The sequence below is a fragment of the Mixophyes fleayi genome, chromosome 2, assembly GCF_038048845.1.
Source record: "Mixophyes fleayi isolate aMixFle1 chromosome 2, aMixFle1.hap1, whole genome shotgun sequence".
NCBI lineage: Eukaryota > Metazoa > Chordata > Amphibia > Anura > Limnodynastidae > Mixophyes > Mixophyes fleayi.
Genome location: NC_134403.1, coordinates 233,104,276 through 233,120,967, shown reverse-complemented (window position 1 = coordinate 233,120,967; position 16,692 = coordinate 233,104,276). Strand labels below are relative to the sequence as shown.

Here is a 16,692-nt window from a genome sequence, read left to right as displayed (position 1 = left end):
CTGTAGGTCACAAGGTTTAGCCTGTTCCCCCAAAGCATCTGGAAGAACACTGCATTCACCCTGGCCCATAAAGATTCTGGCAAAAGGCATACATAGCTGACATACAAAAAGACTGGAATCAGGTAAGTCTTGATCAAGTCCACTCTTTCCCTAAGAGACAAATGCCATCCTTTCCAACGTACCACTTTAGCGGAAGCTGCTCCCAGCCTAATCTCCCAATTTCGCCTGGCATAATCACCAGGGCCAAATCGGATACCAAGAATTTTAATCTCCTCGCTCGCCTGTAGATCACTCTAATCCAATTGACCACCCGCTCTGGGAGCCCATACCTGCCAAGTAGACACCAGAGGTACTCATGATTGACCCGATCAAAAGCCTTCGACTGGTCCAGTGTCAGCAAATAATTTCCCCACTTCTCAGCACAACACCGCTCAACGGCCTCCCGGACACCAAGGACAGCACTTAAGGTGCTACGACCCTTCACGGTGCAATACTGAGAAGTAGAAAGTACCAGGTCTGTAATCTGAATCAACCTGTTAAACAGCACTTTTGCCAGAATCTTGCGATCCACATTAAGAAGGGCGATGGGGCGCCAGTTCTCAATCTTGGATTGGTCCGATCCCTTGGACAATACTATAAGGGCAGATGTCCTCATGGAAGCAGGGAGTAAACCCTCGCCCAGGCACTCATTAAACACTTCCATAAGGCCAAGATGTCGACAAAGGTTTTATAAAACTCGGATGTCAGGCCATCCGGTCCTGGGGACTTCTTCATAGACAGACTATCTATGGCAGCCTTGACCTCGTCTACTGTTATATCACCATCCAGGGTGTCAAGCGCAGCATGCAAGTTATTCACATCAGGAGTTTCCTTCAGAAATTGCTCCATCTTCCCTCTGTCAAGTGATTTCTCAGAGAGGAGGCCAGAGTAGAAAGAGCCAATGATGCCAAGAATGCCCTCCCGAGACCTTTGAAAGACACCCCGCTCATCACACAGCCCTCTCACCTCCTTAGCATTGATCGAGTTCCTACAGCTCTGATAGGGGTCTGGCAAGTGGTATTGACCATAATCCCTCTCCAGAACTAGGGAAGCATACCGGTCATACTGACACTCCTTCAACCGAGCCTTCACCCGGGAGATCTCCCCACTGTCTCCCTTTTCAGAGGTCAGGAAAGCAAGTTTCCGCCTCAAAGCTGAGTAGGTATTTATTTTTACCAAGTTTCTGTGACTTACGAGTCGGCGGAAGAAGCTCTGAGTTCGCTTCTTGCAAACCTCCCACCACTCTGACCTACTCCAACCTGCCTCCAAAAGTGATTCCTGTGTTTCAAAGAAGTCCCTAAAGGACTGTCTAATCTCATCCTCCTTTAAGAGCTCAGGGCTCAGGCGCCACAGGCCCCTGCATTTCTGAGAGGTTTCTAAGGCATTCAAGCTGACACACAGACAAACGTGATCGGAGAACTCCACAGGCCTCAGCACAGGTGCCGAAGTCGCAGAGCCCTCCTTAACAAAAAACCTGTCTATCCTAGACCTACCACTACCTCTAAAAAAGGTGAAACCCGTGAGGTCTGGGAAATGGCAAACGTGCACATCCACCAGACCTGCCTGTCTAACCATGCTAACTAGAAAAAGGGAATCGTAGCCCAGCGTAGAATTGGATACTCCCCTGTCTTTGGGCCTAATAATGGTGTTGAAATCACCTCCAAAAACTACCTGCCGGGCTGTAAAAAGGTAAGGCTTTATCTCTCTGAAAAGGCACTTCCTGTCCCACTTAGATTGCGGACTGGCATAAATGTTAATTAACCTGAGGTTGCACCCCTTCAGAGTGACATCCAGAATCATACATCTACCTACTTCAAGTTCTATAACCCACTGAATGGTTACCATGCCTGTAAAAAGTACCTCCACCCCACCGTATGGCTCGACCAATAGGAGGGACCCCGCCTCCACTCGCGCTTGGCTTTGTGGAGGTCCGACAGTTGACCTACCCTAGTCTCTTGCAAAAATAAAAAATCGACCTCAAGCGTGTCGAAAAAACTATAGGCCATGTAGCGAGCTCGTTCGGACATTATAGATGCCACATTAATGGTGGCAAATCTAATAGGTTGGGGAGCCATCATTCTAGGTTATAGAAGTAGGCCCATTTAGTTCCACTTTACTTATTTTGGCTGTGTCCCACAGAGGAGACCAGCTCTTTCCTTGAATCCTTTGAAAGAGGCTTTGAAACCTGAGTCCTCCCTCCAACACTCTTTTTGAAGATGTCAACCATACCTGGCCCACCATCACACAGTTGCGTATCAGGGGGGATGGATTTAGTAATGACTACCTCTTTAGCAGAGGCCTTAAGGGGCTTAGGAACAGCAATTGTACCCAAGGAAATGCCTGAATGAGTATTAACCTCTGAAGTCTCTACATGGGTGGGTACTTCCCCTGGCATTATAGTGTTAAGGGTCAAGGGAACTGGAGCAACTCCAAGAACAGGATCCATCCTAGATGTCGAAGGGGCCACTAAGTTATCTGGCTGCCTCTTTCCCCTACCCTTCCCCTTGCCTCCTCCTACCACTAACCCAACCCCTACACCAACAGGGAGTTCCTCCACCTGTAATTGAGGGGGGTTCCTAGGTAACTTCTTCACCTTCTTCCTCTGATGCTTAGGCCTAAGTTTTAAATCACCTTCTATGTCCCTAGCCACCTCTCCATCTTCTTCCTCTTCACTGGAAATAACCAGAAACCGATATACAACCACAATGTCCCCTGATTTGCTGGACACCTGCTTTCTCCTTTTATTTTTGCCCACTAGGGTCCATTCCTCATTCTCCATCTCCATTTCGGACTCTGAGACGTGATCAGGAGCGGCATGTGCCTTATTCTGAGATCTGCCTCGCACAGCCTCCTCCCTCACACACTCCAGAGTACCCTCCATGCTTTGTTGCAAAACTATTCCCTCTTCAACCACAGGGCTTACTACTGAGGGGGTCACAGTGGGAACCACAATTGAAGAAACTTTATTATGCTCCGCCAGTGGGCATCTACTATATGGGTGGCCATCCTCACCACTTCAATTCCGTACAATTATTGCTAATGTGACGAAAAGACCCACACTTGTGTCATAAACGAGGCTGCCCGGGGTAGAAACACTGGATCCTATCCCGACCTATGTAGGCTGCAGATGGAAGATGCAGAGTATGCCCCTCACTCTGCCGCAGCCATACAGTCGTGGACCAGACCCCACCCCAGACATGGTGTTCTGGATCCGGCACCTTACTTAAGGGTGAAAGTAGGTCTGCGTAACTTTAACCCAAAAGGACAGATCTGCCACTGACAAAGACTCGTTACGGACTAATATTGTAATCCTAACCTGCTCTTGTCTAGTAACTGCGTAAGCTCTATATCTTAGCCAAGGACTCTGCCCTTTAACAGAACCCCATATATTCCAGAATGCCTGAAGACCCCCATAGGTGGAAAAGCTAATGTCATACTCAGGGGAGCCTACAGGGTGTACGCAAGCAAACAGATCACTAGCTACAAAGCCCAATGTAAAAAATTGATTAAGAAAATCAGGCCTAGAGGGAGGGGGGTCTCTTTACTTATACATTTTATTTGAACAACATTTCGCCATTTTGGTGGCACTCCTCCTAACACAGGCTGTGGAGTCATCACCCGCTTCCCTGTTAATACCCCAGCATATGACACAAGGGCTGGCCTACCCACAGCACCTGAAGTCCCAGGTTGAGGCTCTAAAGAAGTAACTGGAGGATCAGGGATCTCCCCACCCCCACCCCTAGGCATAGCAGCAGTCACAGACATAGCAGGAGCCAACAGATTCAGCCACACTAATTGCAATATCTTTTACACACTGAGCCCCACTTGGTAATTTTCCAATACTGACAGGCCCAAAGACTGATTTCACAGACACAGTATCAGCACTAGGTGAACTAGCAAATGCAAGTCTCTCACCCCTTAACTCAGTGTCCAAAGCACTTGGTGCCTCAGTCTCTGAACTCAGTTTATTTACACCTGTGGTAACGCCTGCAGCTGCAGACATTAGTTCTCATTGCTCACTCATTGCAAGATCAATCTGAGCCGCCTCCTGCTGCACAACACACTTAGCTGCTGACACAGATGCAACAGAGTCCATTACAGACTGCACCATACTTCCGGTCGCAGCACTCGAACCAAAGCCGCCATCTTGGGTTTTGAATTTGACCACTGGACCACCAGAGAGAGAAGTGACCCCTGACTGAGGTACAACAGGGGCAACTACAGACCCTTCAGTGCTCTCAGCTGCCGCTGACAAACCACCATCTTGGACTTCAGGTGACTCTTTTGCTTTAGACTCTGTAAGGCCCACTACAGACCCTACTGCACTCACGAACACACTCTGCGATGTCCCACCTTCTTCCAATGCCCTTATGGATGAATAAAGGGCATTTTCTCCTTCCATATTTTCCATCTCTGCCACACGGATATTAGCAGGCAGAGGGACTGATGCAGATTGTGAGGTTATATTTACAGAGACAGGATCCACACATTTTACAGCTTCACATGCAGGACCCACAGTCAGCTGTATCATACCTTGGGACGGATCAGTAGTAAAAGCATCAGCAGATGTTAATAGCTGACTACTCTCCCGCGGATTGCTAGCATGTTGCTGGTAATATGCCAATCTCTTATGCAACGCCTCCAGGTGAGATTCTTTATACTTTAGGTTATGCGCCAGTTCATCAATAGCCCTCTGCATTTCCACTTTGTCACGGGTAAACAACTTATTTTTCTTTAGCTTCTTTTTAGCAATTCTCTGTTGCAATCTAGCAACTGAGGTCTCTGCCCTTTGCACTTCTCCCTGCAGATCCTCTATTTCCACTCTGTCTCCCCAGGATAGATACTCTCTGGATTCAGGCACTGACCGGGCATCAGCTTCCTGACCACCTTGACTGGATGAAACAGGCGCTTCCACCCCAGGATCCAGCCCACCCCCTGAATCACTTTCTCCCTCTAATGTGGTAAGTTGAAAACAGGGGGTTACCTTTGCTGCAGGTTTCTTTTCTTCCACAGGCTGCACCGAGCCAGGAGCTTTAACTTCAGCTTTATCCTGATCACGGTCTGTTGTTTTGTCACCCGGAGATGTCCTTTCCTGCATTTTCATCAGCAGTAGCACCACTCATCCTGGGAAGCTGATTATCATGGATCCTGGATGAATCTGCCCCAGGAGGCTCCATCAAGGCTGGGTTAGGCAAAAAAACTCTACCCTGCAGGCTTCTGGAAGTCAGAGCTGAAACAAACACCTCCTCTCCTCACAGCTGCTGGCACCAGTAATGATGATACTAGTTCTTCTACGTTATCTAATAAAGCCTGTGTTCAAGGGCATAGTGGGTTTAAGTCGACCAGTCAAACTAAAATCCAAAGAACAAGGTTTTACATTGGTAAAGAAGAAAACACCTCTCTAATAAAGGGAAAGTTTACTGTATAAAAACATAAATCTGCCATTCTACCTAAAATAGCACCACGCAGTACAGAATCAGCTAGCTCCCTTCTCTCAGCTAGATCCCACGACCTGCAATCAACCCTGTCATCATCCTCACCCTCTTCCTCACCCTGATCAATGTGTACATCATCCTTACACAATATTAATTCATCCCTGTTGGAATCTACCATTACAGAAGTCTGTGTTCTTTGATGTAATTGCTGGTGAAGGCCTTCCTCGTGAATTTTGTAGTTTATTTTATGGCAGAGCTGTCATGATTTTTTGGGAATTCTTTTATACCAGACCAAATGTCAAAATGTTGAGCTGATTCATCTGTATCACCACTGGGTCTCTTGGGAAAGCTAAGTTTTTTCCTAGTAGCAGTTGCCTGAGAAATTGAAGGAGGAGATGTCGTCGTGTCATGTACCACTTGAGCTATAAACTAGCAATCTACCATCCCAGTGGACTGTCACAGTCATATAATCTTAAGTCTGCCCAGATCCACTTGTCCACATATCTGTGGTTAAGTATAGTGGGTAGAATGACATTTTGTAGCCCAATAATTATTTTTTACGTAACCTCCTGGTACAGTTGAGGAATTGCTTGAGGAACAAACCAAGCACCTCAGTCCCAAAAGTCGCACTCCTTGTCGTCCAAGGACAATTTCATCTTGCACTGTTTTATCTTTTGACATTGGTCTATCAGCTTGTGTAGCAGCTGACAATTCAGGTGGCAACAGTATTATTAGGTCACCAATTCACATCGTGGGCAGTATGATTAGGTAGACTCTTTAAATGTGGACAGTATTATTATAGGCCTAGGGATATGGTTAGGGACAGATTTAGGGACAGGGATAGGGACCAGTCTAGGGATAGGGACAGGTCTAGGGATACGGACCAGTCTAGTTATGGATAATACTATATACATTTGAATTATCAACCTAATAAATACTGTCTACATTTCAATTGTTGTCCTAATAATACTGTCAATGTCACTATATTCTTGACTTTATAACCTTGTCTAGTCTGCTGCACATCAATCATGTTTTTGGGTGAGCAATGGCACTGGAGACTGGAGAGTGACAAGAACACTGCTACCCCATCTGTTTCTGTGTGAGCAATGGCAATCTACAATGGCACTGGATACTGGAGGGTTAATGTTTCCTAGATGTGCTATGAACTGCCGTATGTTTGTGCCATTGCTTTGTCGCTTAGTATCGAGCCATTTCGCTGCAGTCTTTGGCTGAAAGTGTATGAAATATAATATTGTGACCTGTGAGGTGGTCAAAATTTACTAGACATGACTGGAAATTAGGTTAATAATAATGTATGAACAAAAAATAGCCAAATTATGTTATTTTAGCATATTTTAGCAATTTTTCAAATAAATACAGATCCAAAACTAAAACACGCAAATGCGGTTTTGCCAAAACTAATACCAAAACATTAAGTTAATACAGATCCAAAACCAAAACACGGGGGTCAATGAACATCTCTAGTTTCAAGGGAAGGTCAGATGTTCCCGACCTAGCTCAGCAGTAGTAGAGGTGGTTTCAGATATCAGGTATCACAATTTATGCAATTTAGTTTTAGTACCCACGATAATTATATTAATTAGGCAAAAACTGATTTGAGTGGGGGCGCCCATTCAGATGAAAACAAGTATTAATGAATATTTTTGACAGATTAATCATGAACTAATATTGGTGGGGGCACAGCACGGATTTATGAATTAGGGATTTAAATTGTGTTTATGAAATGCTGAGGGATAGGGATTATTACAGGAGTGACAGTAGAATACAGGCAATCTGTGAAGTTAATTAAACTAGCTGGAGGTTAAACTGAAATGATAAAATCATTTAAAGGGTCAGCTCAGCTACCAAAGAGCTACAGTAGCCATGTCCTGAAATAATGCAAGTATAAGATGCTCTCAGTGTACAATATCTCTCCCAGCAAACACCATAACTACACATTTTGCATGTGGCATTAGAAGGCTCTCTGTATTAAGCATGAGACTCTAGAAGACTCTTTGTATTATGCATGGTAACACAAGAAGGTTTTCTATATTATGCAGGGAACGCAAGAAGGCTTTCTGGATTATGCATGGGGACACAAGAAGGCTTTCTGTATTATGCAGGGGACACTAGAAGTTGATATATTATGCAGGGGACACAAGACGGCTTTCTGGATTATGCATGGGGACACTAGAAGTGTCTGTATTATGTGGGGGTCACTATAAGGCTCTCTGTATTAAGCATGAGACACAAGAAAGCTCTCTGTATTATGAAGGGAGCATTAGAAAGATGTCTGGATTATGTATGGGATCATTAGAAGTCTTTGTTTTATGCAGGGGACACGGAAAGCCTCTTTGTATTATGCAGAGAACATTACAAGGCTTTCTGGATTAGGCATAGGGACACTAGAAGTCTCTGTATTATGCATGGGGACACTAGAAGTCTCTATATTATGCAGGGGATACTAGAAGTCTCTCTATATTATGCAGAGGACACTTGAACTCTCTATATTATGCATGGGGACCCTACAAATCTCTCTGTAGTATGAATGAGGACATTAGAAGTCTTTGTATTATGTAGGAGACACTAGAAGTCTCTGTATTATGCATGGGACACTAGAAGTCTCTGTATTATGCATGGGACACTAGAAGTATCTGTATTATGCAGGGGACACTAGAAGATTCTGTATTAAGCAGAGTTCACAGGTAAGGGATCTGTATTGTGCAAAGTATTTACAGGAGAAGGTGTTGGAGGGCAACCTGTCTAAAGTAATGGCCATGTTCCTTGCAGGGTGGTCAAGCTCATTCCTTTAGTGACATACATTGCCCACATACTGGCAATTTGGCCACACCGACAACATGAGGCTACTTTAAGAATATTCTACAGGGTGACTTTAAGATCCAAATCTGTCCCTGGTGATAAATAAATCTGGTTCAAGATTATATATTGCATCCAGAACATATCTCCAATTCCTGCACTTAAGCTCCACAACTAGATAATGGTTCTCAGAGTTTGAAATAATTGTAAACACTTACATTTGATGAATCAGTGTCACAAAAGGCCATAGTAAAATGAAGACTTCTGGGGGTAAATGTATTAAGCTCCGGGTTCTTCAACACCCGCGAGTTGTTGAAGAACCCGGAGCTTAATACATTTACCCCCTGGTGTTCAAACTAAGCAATACATTAGTTACTTAATTTTTTAGTAAGGTTGAAATAAAACACAGAAATGTCAAGTTTAACCTTTTATAAATTCTTATTGCGTTGATCTAAAGTATAGACAAAACAAAGCTTCTAATGTGACAGTTGCCGAGGGGAAAAAAAATCTTTCCTGTCTCCAAAAATGCCAATGGACAAAATCCTGGATCAATAACCTCTACTAATTGTAATTATAGATACATTTCTTGTACGAAAGTCATTCAATCCATTTTTAAATTATGTTAGTAAACTTGCCTTGGTAAGTCCCATGGTAAGGATTCCACAACTTAACCACATTTATAGTTAATAACCCCTTCCTATGTTGAACTCCTTGGTACATAAAGTTTGTTTGACAAATCTTTGTATTGACCTTCATTATATTTATACATACTGATTATATAATCTGTAAAGCACCTTTTTTTCCAAAGTAAACAACCTAGATTTTCTACTCCTTTAATTACCTTTATGATGTTGCTAGTCTATGAACCCTGTCGAGTTCACCTATCTATGTCCTTCTTAAGCTAGGTACAACCTACAGGTTTTTCACTCGCTTATTGTATAAATCATACAATAAAGAACTGTTAGGTCCGATATTGCATTAGTGTGTACACTTCCACGATCATATTTTATCATACCATTGGGGGAAATTCAATTCCCTCCGAAGTAGAAACTATTACCGTTATTACGGTAGTTTTAGCCCGGCGAGCAATAAGCCGGGATTAGAACTACCATAATAACGGTAATTACGCGCATTATTACCATAATATCGTTAATATAGCGCAGGCTGCGTTACTTTTAACAGTAAGGCGGCCAATTGAATATGCCCCATTGTATCATTTGATTTTATAACCGGATTAAAAATCTCTATAAACGATGGAACAATGTCGGGCAAATTCTAAAGTGTGTATGCACTCACAACCAACAGTGTAAGCAGATCTCTATAGAGTCCCCATGATCGGTATTTTTAGTTGTTAAAGATGTCACATTGAGGGTCGTGGCTTATCAGCCATACTGGCAGGACACATTTCAGCTCAGCTCTGTCCTGGATTTATCTAAATCCTACTCTATCGGTCAGATTTGTGGCACTCAGCACCTCAAACGGGTAGCCATCTGCTGGGGGAACCTAATAGCACCAACAGGAGTCCCTGTCATTTCCTTAAGCCTGGTTTGGCGACCCATAATCAAACTGAGGTCTGTTCCCCATCAGGGGGCCCTAGCGGATCTCCGAGCGACCACCCTACCTGCTGTCGCCTGCCGCTCGCCTCCCACAATCACTTTAGGTAACCAGTGGTCTGGTCTCCTATTAACAAGAACCTATGACTTGCACTGCAACACCCAGGCCAAGTGTGAGGAGCCCCTTTATATAAAAAAAAGACCACAGGCGACTTACCTTACCACGTTTGCACTGCATCCCCTTCAGAGCAGCCCCCATCTACTCATGCCCGGCCGGGCCTGCGTTTGCGCCGATGACGGTGCTGTGTCACTCAACCGAAAGTGCCTGTGCCACCATTGCAGCTCCTCTTCCGACATAGCTAAATAGCACTACTCTGCTAACCACTGACAGTCTAAGTACTGAGAGGTACTCAAGTAAGAGCACAAATAAGTGCTGAATACCTCAGCACCACAGCTAACTGGAGCTCCACAGCTGGCAGGAGACCAGATCCTGGGCTTGCCACTCCACATGGAAACACTCCTTTACAGGTCAGTGTTTTGGATTGTGCCCTGATCACCATCTGCACTTTGTACACCCCTATTTGCTTGTTTGGAGGGTCTGCTGTTTTGGCCACAACAGAACATCTCGCTGCTGCTGGCTGTTACAGAATTCTACAGCTGAGGCAACACTGCCACCTGGTGGCCAAAAAGTTAAATAAAAAAAGTAAACCTGTAGCTGAGTATCTGTATAGGTTACCATGGCTCCCAAAAAAGTGATGTAATTCCACTACGTGGATTCCGGACCGTGTGGACCGTGTGGACCTATGTCACAAAAAACAAAGAAACCACCTCAGACCACTCCTTCCTCTTTCTTTGGCGCAAAAGGCAAACCTACCTCCAAGACATCTGACCAATCCAAGACCTCAGACTCCCCATCCTCAGCAGACCTGGAGCTTGATCCTCAGATACATGCGCTTATGACTAACCTACTTGAAGGGGTCAAAGCCACCTTCCATCAGGAACTCACCAAAGTTGTCAACGACTTTAAGTTCGAAATTGTGTCCCTAGCCTATAGAACGGACACCCTTGAATCCAAAACAGATGATCTGTCTCACTCTCATGACGTCCTCACTAGAGAATTGTCCCACCTTCATGAATAACTAGAGGCCATCATTGAAAAACAGGAGGACTCTGGATGGAATAATATTCTTCGTCTGAACTCCCGACATTTCTTAAAGATCTATTTGTCCATATTTTTCCGGACCTCTCAGATGCGGATTGCCTCATGGGCCGAGCTCACAGAGCTCTTAGAGTTCGAGCTTCCCCTTACCAACCTCCATGTGATGTTGTTCACCTCCACTATTTCCGTACCAGGGAGCGGATCCTAATGGCTACCAGAGATAACTCTACCATTGTCTTCCATGAAATGATCATACAGTTGTTCCAGGACCTGCCGCGCTCCACCATTCAGAAATATAGAGATGGCACGGTTTGGTATTCCGGACTCTGGATCCATTCAATAGGTGTGATAGGAACGGATCCTCGGGGAGTGAGAGTATGGTAACACACTGGCAAGTGGTAGTAGTAGCCCGAGGGTCAATAGATGACAGATGCAGGATAAAAGTACAATCAGCGGTTTAATGATGACTGGATGAATTAACAGGAAAGTCTTGATACATATAAAGACACTAGAAACGTAGTACAAGGTGGGTGGAGCCACCAGCAATATCATATGCAATGTGAACAATCAGCATGTAATTTAGATATGGCATAGCATGAACAGTCCTGTAATAAGGTGGAAAGAATAAGGCAGCAGGTATATGGTATCACAGTAGAACTGCATACATCATAGGAAAGAGTAACAGTCCAGGTAGCAATATAATCACAATAGATGCGTCAGAAATCAAGTACCATACAATGCCTAAATACTTTCGTTAATACATGAACAGTTCAGCCAGAGAAGAGAACAGCAAGCAGCTTGATGATACGACCTGTAGTGCCACTGAGCCACAGAGGCCAATGTGGAGTAGATGAAGCCTGAACAGGACGGCTCAGAGAGATGACTTGAAACAGTAGAATAACAGCCTGACGAAGTTAGGTGTGGTTTCTGCAGTCCAGTCCTAGGATCAGCAATACAACGGAGACAAGTGTAGCTTGAGCAGTATAGCCCGTGGAGTAGCACACAACGGAGACAGGTGCACCTTGAGTGGTATAGCCCGTGAAGTAACACACAGCGAAGATTATTGCAGCTTGAGCAGTTTAGCCCATGGAGTAGCCACACAACGGAGGTGGTTGCAGCTTGAGCAGTATAGCCCGTGGAGTAGCCACACAGTGGAGGTGGTTGCAGCTTGAGCAGTATAGCCCGTGGGCTTCTTTTTCCCCTTTTCCCTCCGTCCCTCCAATGTGGCGAACTCTTTCTTTCTCTCCCTATTTCCCCCTCTTCAATTGGAAGGATTAACCACTTTTCTTCTCGTCCCACCGCTCTCACTCTGCATCTCGAGACCGAATACATCACATCCATATGACTTTGATACATCTTTCCATTAATGTAAATGGGCTTAATATCTAGCTTCTATGCAAGCGTACTGTAATCCTGGGAGCATGCAGGAGAAAAAAAAGCAGACATCGTCTTCTTACAAGAAACCCACTCACAGGAACTCATACCCAGCTTCAAGTTAAACAGTTTTCACAGACTTTTTTACGCTTAGTGGACTGTAAAAAACGGTGGGTAGCGATACTCATTTATAGCAAAGTCCGTTTCTCTCATTCTTTCACATATATGGACCCATAAGGACGCTTCCTACTGGTATCTGACACTCTCTGCTCCATCCCAATCACTCTTGTTTCTGTTTATGCCCCGAATCAGGGACAAGGTCCTTTTTTCGATACTTTATTTAGACACATTGAGAAACTGCCACAGGGACACCTGATAATAGGTGGAGACTTTAATGTAGTTCTCGACCACTCTCTAGACAAATCTTCTCCTCCTTCTCTAAAATTGAACCCCTCCTCCTTTAAAGACTCAAGGACCCTATCATCCTTGCTCAAACACCACAAACTGCACGACTCCTGGCGTCTCAAAAATTCCAGACACCCACATTGATATGCTTCATGTTTCTCACTCACTTGTGGCCCAAGGTGGTATCACTCTATTTTCATGGACTGATCATGCGGGAGAATATATCTTGCTGGATCTTATCCACAAACCTCCTCGCTCTCAGCGATGGTGTTTGGACGATTCAATTTTACTGTATCTCTCTGCAGCATTATCTATCTATATGTCTGTCACTAATTATTTCTTAGAGAATTCGTCCTCTTCTATAGCCCCAGGAGTCATCTGGGAAGCCCACAAACTCACTATTCGTGGACATCTAATTAGTACGACTTCTGTAGCCAGTAAGAAAAGGGCTGCAGAGATCTCTTCTCTTGAGCATCAAATTTCCGCCTTGCTCACACAGCACAAACTTCGCCCTGATCCTTGCTTGTTGAAACAGAAAGACGGCCTGAAAGGCCAATTAAACATTCTTATCTCCCGGAAAAAACCTCCAGCAATGCTATTACGATAAGGCCGATAAAGCGGACTCTGTGCTGGCTGGGATACTGCGGAAATCTCGCTCCCTAGGCTTTATCTATAGACTTCATAAGACAGCCCATGACTCTATTACATATGATATGACCCCTTCGCTATGGTTCATATTCTTCGGAAATACTACTCCTCTTTTTATGACCTACCTGCCCCTCCACCACGTGGAGACCTCCCTGAACGGAATTTGAGTACATATCTAAACAACACTGCCCTCCCCAAGCTTACTCCAGCTCAGTTCTCCCTGTTGAACTCCACTATCACACAAGATGAAGTCCTGGCAGCCATCAAGTCCCATAAATCCTCCTCGACCCCAGGGCCTGACGGTTTTGCAGCACAATACTATAAAAAAAAGTTTGCTGGGATTCTAGAACCCCACTTAACCACCTTTTTTAACCAGATTCTAGAAGGTGCCTCCTTTAATCCTGCTACCACCCGAGCTAACATCGTGGTGGTAGCTCGGTTGGTAGCTACCATACCCTATGTGCCAGCTGCAGGCCAATATAGGTTCTTTACGTAGATTTGAAGCTTTACACAAAAATACTAGCTAATAGATTGATGCCACTCTTGCCATCCCTTATTCATCTCGACCAGGTCGGTTTCATTCCAGGTAGACAGGCTCCAGATAACACCAGGAGAACCATCGACTTGATACATTCTATCCACGCTGGTAAAATCTCCTCCCTGATTATGGCGTTAGATGCTAATAAAGCTTTCAACCGAATCTCTTGGTCATTTATGGGTGGAGTCCTTGAGTCGATGGGCTCTCTGGCAGATTTCTGAATGGCATATTGGCCTTATATAGATTCCCATCGGTCACGGTCTTCACTAATGACATAACTTCAGTGCCGTTTGGGATTTCATATGGCAGGCGACGGGGGTACCCCCTCTCACTACTCATTTTTTCACTTATGATAGAGCCTTTGGCTGCCAGGATTCGAACCAACCAACAGATCTCCGGCATTCATGTAGGTTCTAAGGAGCACAAACTGGCACTCTACACCAATGATGTTTTACTCACCTTGGCCAATCCAACTAATTCTCTCCCCTCCCTTCTGGTCAAACTTGATAAATATAGCTTTTTTTCCGGCTATAGGATCAACCCGGACAAAACGAAGGTTCTGGACTTTTACATATCTGGACCAGATAAATCTCGCCTAGAACAAATCTTTCCCTTTAATTGGCAACTCCAAAAAATAAAATACCTTGGAATCTACATTATCAAACGATATCACCAACTATTTCAGGCCAATTTTCCCCGCCTACTCTCCCAAATTAAATCCGATCTAACAATGTTCTCTCAAAGTCTCATCTCCTGGAAAGGTTGCATTAACACAATCAAAATGAATATTCTCCCTAAGCTCCTCTACCTATTTCGGACCATCCCTGTTTTTGTCCCTGCCTAAGTGTTTAAATTTTTCCAATTCACAATCTCCCAAATTTATCTGTTCAGATAAACGTTCTCGAGTTCGACTAAATGTTCTACAGCGGTCCCCACAGGGTGGAGGTCTAGGCATCCCCAACTTTAATTGCTACTACCTTTCTGCTCACCTTGTCTAGTGTGTCCTGTGGTGTTGCTCTAATTCCCCTAGAATGTGGATGCACATTGAGGCTGAATTTTTGGTTTATTGTCTCCTGCATCTCTCCTGTGGCTCCCACGGAGTCGCCGCCCAAAACAGGTTCTACTCCAGCTTATCGTTTCAAATTCCTTGATAGTTTGGGACTCGGTTTCTCAGAAATATGCCCTGTCTCCTCAACCCTCTCCTCATCACCATTATCTATTCAAAATATGGTCTACAGTCATGGGCAAATATGTTGGCACCCTTGCAATTTTTTTCTATATTTGCACCAATTATTTCAGAAAATTGTTGAAATTAAAAGAATATTTGGCATCCTTACATGTATGTCTCTGGTTCACAGTAGAATAAAACACAAAAATCAGAAAAAGAATATTAAGTTGTAGTTTATTTAACACAGAAATCCTTCAATGCACTCAACAAAATTATTGGCATATTTTAGAAGTAGTTAAAATAATTAGATTTTAAGCAGATGATTCTCCTGTAACTATTAAGCTAAACACTGGGGAGTGCTAAGGCAGTGAATTATACATGTATGAGGATATTGCTATTGCAGTGGGCTTTAATTATAAATAGTTGGGGAAAAATGGAGCTGCTTTTTTCATGTCTAATGGGCATGTTTTTCTACCACCACATTTTATGAAAGATAGTTTTCAATCCTTATCACTTAGTGAAAAACTAGGGCATGCGCACAGACATCCAACAGCACTGACAGAAAATCTGGGTCATGTGAAAGGGCTGTACATGCACTGTAAAGCTCTGCTCTTCCGAGCAGAGCTGGACAGACATGAAAACGATCAAAAATGGTGATGCACGACAGCCTGAGCTGGCGTACATTACCGTATGTATAAATATATTTTCATATATTGTTATATTGCGGTACATAGCTGTCCTCATAGAGATCTATGGGAACTGCTATGTATTTTGAAAAAAAATGCAAAGCAGCAGCTATCTATGATAACTGCTGCGATGTACCAATAATAAATTTGCAGTATACTTAGCTTTGCGGCTATTCCCCGAAAACGGCCGTTTTCGTGGAATGTACAGGAAAAAAATGATTAATAAATAGGCCACTTTATCCTATGATGAGGGACATGTGTATGTGCAATTCAAAGCACATGACTTATGTTGGGCAGCCTGATCCTTCCTTTTGGTCAATTTAGAGATCATTTCCAGTAATATCCTCAAGTTATGCGGCAGGATTAAACATATCTGCTACTGTTTTGCATATCTGTTCTCCCTGTCAGCAATGTTTTCCTTTATGTCATTAGTATTGCTCAAACATCTTCAAATTGCGTTATCTCATACAGCACATTGGCAGGTGAAACATGTTTATTATTTACTGTATATTGAATCCACAAGCTAGTACTGATTATATACTTACGGTTCAGGCATGATGAAGACGGACGTGAATAGCTATAGAGACAAAATACAGCATTAAGTGTACGAGATACTTGTTCGCTTGAATAAAGAACAATATGTACTATTGCAAATGCATTTGGAAAGTTGTGTTTGAAGATAAACACAGAACAGTGTATATTAAGGAATGCACATGGAAAATAAGACAGTACACCTGTTCAAGTAAAAATAACTAAAAAAGTGAATTGACAAACATAAAAGCATTTTACAAGGAATGTTGTATCATAAATACATTTGAAAACAGACAATATTTACAAACAAAATATAAAAGACAAACTATGGTGTGACTG

General features: G+C 43.7%; 1 protein-coding gene across 1 annotated transcript in view; it reads right to left on the bottom strand.

Annotated features, from left to right (window-relative positions):
• TNNI1 (troponin I1, slow skeletal type) overlaps nucleotides 1-16,692 on the bottom strand; it is a 109,752-nt gene that overhangs the window by 60,955 nt on the left and 32,105 nt on the right. The window contains exon 2 of the mRNA XM_075195623.1: nucleotides 16,364-16,399. The gene's annotated coding sequence lies outside the window, so the exon portion shown is untranslated. The remainder of the gene's footprint in view (nucleotides 1-16,363; nucleotides 16,400-16,692) is intronic.